Raw genomic sequence first — 5,143 nt, forward strand, 5'->3', positions numbered from 1 at the left:
TCCGGCTAGACCAGAGCATGTCCATTGCACAGATAAAAGTTGTCCACACAAGGAATCCAGGTCAGATAACCCCCTTAGGAGCAGTAATGGGAGTATAGATTCCATGAGGGTAGGAGGAAGGGAAAGGGAGAAAGGGGGAACCGATCACAAGGATCTACATATAACCACCACTACTCCCAGAGGGATGAACAACAGAAATGTGGGTGAAGGGAGACAGCAGATGGTGTAAGACATGAAAATAATAAAAATTTATAAATTATCAGCGGTTCACAAGGGTGGTAGGGTGGGGGAGGGAGAGGGAATACCAAGGGCTCAAGTAGAACGAAAATGTTTTGAAAATGATGATGAAGTACAAATGTGCTTGACACAATGGATGTACTGGATTGTTGTAAGAGCTGTAGGACCCCCCCAATAAAATGATCTAATAAAATAAAAAAATGTGTCCAGGAAGTTTAGCATTCATTGCTTTATCTTGTGTAGTTCAGCAAACTATTTAATATGGCTCTCCCAGCCATAGTTTCTATGAGCCTGGGATGTACTGTTCTGTGTTGTGCTGCTGATCACAGGCCTGCAGTGAGAAATCACGAACTGCTCCGTGGGAGCATAAAGTTACAGCCTCAAACTCACAGCGGGCGGCTCTACTCTGTCCTCTTGGGTCCCCGGGAGTTGGAATTGACTTGCGGGCAGTGGGCTTGGTTTTGGGAGCCTTAGTTTTTGCAACTCCCATGAAATGGCCTTTTCTTAATGGGTCTGGGTTAGAGACACTGGGGAAGATGCTGATAGGGTCATATGGTTTGAGTGATTATTAACAGGATTAAATTTCATCCTGCTGGGTATACAATTAGTCAACTCAGAAGGGGGCGGTGGTGAAATTTCACTATCAGCAAGAGAGTAGCCTACAAGTAGAGCACCTGCTGTGGACTGGGGTCCTTACTTGTTGACTCAGGAGACAGCTGTTACACAGAGGAGCAGCAGTAGACTAGAAGCAGAACATGCGCTAGAGCAGTGGACTTCCTAGCCCACAAGCAGGTACAGGGGAGTGCCTTCAGGCAGGAGGCTGGCTAGTGGAGAGCTTCAGGCACTTAACTGGGGAAGCTAGGTTTGCAGACCCAAGGAGTTAAAATCACTTTAGTTTGAGGCTTCTGGTGGAGTGGTACGTCCTTTGGGGATTTATTGGCACCCCTAAAAAAGCTTAGTAGCATGGCATGAGCTGGGCAAAAGTCAAGTGACTATACAGCATAGGAGTCAGAGGCCAGAGAGGCTTGCTTGCCAGCAAGGCTGACATGAGGCTATCCTGTCTGAGTAATTGTTGGTCTCACATTTGTGACCCGTTACCTTCCTTCATAAAGCCCATAATTGTGAGCTTTGTCTGTGTTCTGCGTGGCCATTACAACGAATCATCAAACACAGATAGGAAACAGAGCGTGCCCTAGGAGGGACAGCTGGTGTCAGATTTGGTAAGGGAATCGGAGCACGGAGACATGTCTGACCTCAATGTCATAGGAACCAGCTTTGGGCACCTGATGTTCACTTGCCTTTCTCCCTTCTAAAGTCAGAGGAAATCAAAGGAGATTGGATACCACCACATGCCATTCTTTGTCCATCTTGCCAGCAGTAACTATCATTTTGGCATTATAAAGGTGCTTTTCTAAAAATTCTGCCATTTCTGGCGGATAATTCAAGAAGCTGGGCTGTATGAAGAATGTGAACTCAGCATTGAAGGAAGGCTCACCAATCTATAGATAATGCAACCTCGCTTGTTGAAAGCCGGAAGGCTTGAGCACTTGCTGATGAAGATCCAGGACTGCAGCCCGCAGTATGGATGACAAGTCAATGCACAGAAAACCAAAATCCTCACAAGTGGATTAAGAAATAACATCGTGACGAGCAGGAGGAAAAACATGAAGTTATCCAGAATTTCATTTTACTTGGATGTACACTCAACGCCCAGGGAAGCAGTAGTTGAGAAATTTAAAAAAAAAATGCATTGTGTTGGGCCAACTTCCTGCTGCAAAAACTTTAATGTTTTGAAGAGGAATGTCACTAAGGTGCATTTCACCCAAGCCAGGCTATTTTCCATCATCGTACAGGCATCTGAGAGGTGGCAAATGGTTAAAGAAGACTGAGACGAATGTATTCCTTGGGATTATGAAGTCGTAAAGAATCGTGACTACGTCATAGACCGTCAGGATTTAAAACATCTATCTTGTAAACTTGTGCATCCAGAATTCTCCTTAGAAGTGAGGATGGTGAGACTTGGTCTGCGGAGTCAGTTGCTGGAAAAAGACATCAACCTTGGTAAAAGAGAGGGTCAGTGACAGGAAGACCCTCAAGGAGATGGACTGACCCAGTGGTTTCAACAGTGGGCTTCCGCAGAGCAGCAACTGCGGGTGGAGCGGAACAGGGCAGCGTTTTGTTCTCTTACGAGTCAGTGCCGACTCGATACAACCTAACCGCATCAGCAGGTGCTTGGACATTGGTTCATTGGAGTTCATTGGTGTGGAAGAGTTGTCCCTTCTCCCCAACCTATTTACTTAAGCATAGAACTCGTGGGTACTTGTTTTATCCTTGGCATTATAACTCAGTACTATTTATTCTCAGTCTTGGTTGTTGGGAATTCTTTCAGGTTGGCTCCTGTGTCTTTTTTTTTTTTTAAACCAGAAGTTTATTTAAACCACTTGACTTGAAGGGAAAACCATCTATGTTTCATTTCTCTGAGGGTAATGCACCGCTACAGAAAGACAGACTGCCCTACATGTAATAAGCTAAGTGCAAAAAAGTTACAAAATGGTCCTTGGTTTTACAATAAGTGAAAAACATTAAAATTCTTCAATTGAACAAGGTATGCAAGGATCTTTTAATGTCTTTTTGTTGTTGTTGTTGTTAAGAGCAAAATACCTTAGTGGAATATACAGAGAAGAGCTGAATGAGCAGGCCACTGATGGAGAAGGGTTTTTTTTTTCTCACCGAACCAGTATTTTCCCATCCCATCTCCACTTGATGTCGATCAGAACATACCACTGGCCATGTAGTTTAAATAAATAAACAAAGGTGGGAAATGCAGTATGCGTGTGCACACACGCATCGGTTACTTGATGTGCAAGAAAGGCATGGGGAAGGGGAAATGAAAGAACAGAGAACACTATGCTGTAGTCGTCAGGGTGCTGGGGAACCAAATCGTGGCTTTCTAATTGAGAACGCTTCTCGGTGGGTAGGGAGAGCGTTCTGGTGGCAAGGGGCCGACTCCCTTTTAGAAGATGCCTCCTGGCTGCTGCTGGGACACATCAATTGTGTCTTCATCCTCCATGTCTAACGGGGCAGGTGTGTCCGTTTCATTGATTGGCTGTCCATCAAATCAGAATCTGATCTGCCTCATTGACAAACCCTGTCATTCACAATGGGCTTTCAATAGTTTACTGAGTGGCGTTTGCCTCTTAAACTGCACCACAGAATCATGCTGCCCTGCCATCTTCAAATTAATATGATTGTTATTCTCTGTCCCGACTCCTTCCTTGGGTTTCTCGTGGGACATGGAGAGCGCCGGAGTCTCCATCACTGCAGCTTCACCAAAGAGGTGCCAAGAAGGGGCACAGGAGGCGCTGCCTTCCTGCCTCACCTCACAAAATGTTCCAACCTTGTCTCCCCTCCGCTCCCCAACAGCTTCATTGGCATGTAATCCACATAGCATACAATTCAAAAGTTCGGTCCCATCAGGAAGAGGTGGACCATCATCACCACAATCCGTTTTGGAACATTTTCTTCATTCTCGTACTCATCGTTGTTGGCTCCCCATCTCCCTCCAAGCTCCCCGGTCAGCCCCTCAAGGAGTCAGTAATGCAGTTACCCTCTCTATAGATGGACCTATCCTGGATTTCATATACAGGAAAACATTAAGAAGAAAACAAGCAAAACCAAACAAGAATAGCAAAGTAAAACAGATAAAAACTTCACAGAAAAATAGAAAATACTAAAACTAGAACAAATTTAAATGGATCCTAAGGGAGATCTAACAATAGGGTGCTAAATTGTAACCTGACTATAGCTGCATGAACTAGCTTCCCAGTGCAGTCTGCATGCGAGCCAGGTTATTCACATCCCTGGTCCATGGTCACACAGGATTCATCATGGGCTTAATCCACGTGAATTCCCCTTTCACTTTTGTTGTGAAACTGAAACAGCTTTGAAATGCTCCTATCTTATCTTACTCTCCCCTGCCCAAACCCTAGAATCAACTGCTTCTCCCAGGAGTCCTGCTATCTTTGATTAGATCATAGGCCTAGAAATCAAGAAGTGGGAACTAGATATCGTCCAGGCTCTCAGTGGACCGAGCTAAGCATACTTGTGTGATCTTGCCCCTTTAGACATCTTGCTGTTTCCCAAACTCAAAGAACATTGAAAGGGGACACAATTTGAGTCCCTTGAGACTGCCAAACTCACTGTTTTGATGTGGTGTAAATCAAATTGTCCAGAATTTTTTAGGGAAGGATTAGAAATTACACTGCCTTCAAAAGTGTATAGACTTAGATGGAAAATGTCAATAAACAATAGTTTCAGTTAGATAATTTTTGCTTAAGGGTTTATATGGTTTTGTAGCAATACATTTTTTCCTTACAGATTCACCTAAAGGAGCCTTAGTGGCGCTGTTGAGTAAGCACTGAACTGAAAACCACAAGGGTGGTGGTTCAAACTCAACAGCCAGTTTAGTGGAGAAAGATGAGGCTGTTTGCTCCCATAAAGATCTATTGTGTTGGAAACTCTAAGTAGGTCTTTATGAATAGGAACTGATTCAATGTGATGGTTTTCTTGCATGTGTATGTGTGTGTAAATCCATTGTCATAAAGTTGAATTCTTAGTCATTGTGGCCCAACGGATCAGAGTAGAACTGCTCCATAGATTTTCCCCAAGAATCTAAATTTTTTTTTGAGTTCAACTTTCTTTTATTGCATGCAAATACACCTTTTTACAGTTAAGAATGTCAGTTGACCTTATGAAGGACAAAGAAGCAGGAGGACTCCCCTAGGATAAAAAGCAGGTTCCTAAAGATTAAACTCAATCATTTAGAAATGGCAAATAAGAAGCCAATAAGGATTTTGAAGCATTTATTTGCCTACTGCCCCCCCCCCCCGATGACCCACTCTTCTGA

The 5,143-nt window shown here is 43.8% G+C and overlaps 1 pseudogene; it reads right to left on the bottom strand.

The window, feature by feature from the left end:
• Window positions 1–3,250: 3,250 nt before the first annotated feature.
• LOC101649396 lies at window positions 3,251–3,532 on the bottom strand (annotated as a pseudogene).
• Window positions 3,533–5,143: the final 1,611 nt, after the last annotated feature.

This window comes from Echinops telfairi, unplaced genomic scaffold (genome assembly GCF_000313985.2).
Source record: "Echinops telfairi isolate 266 unplaced genomic scaffold, ASM31398v2 ScPeMD7_7467;HRSCAF=8505_1, whole genome shotgun sequence".
In the NCBI taxonomy this organism is placed as follows: domain Eukaryota; kingdom Metazoa; phylum Chordata; class Mammalia; order Afrosoricida; family Tenrecidae; genus Echinops; species Echinops telfairi.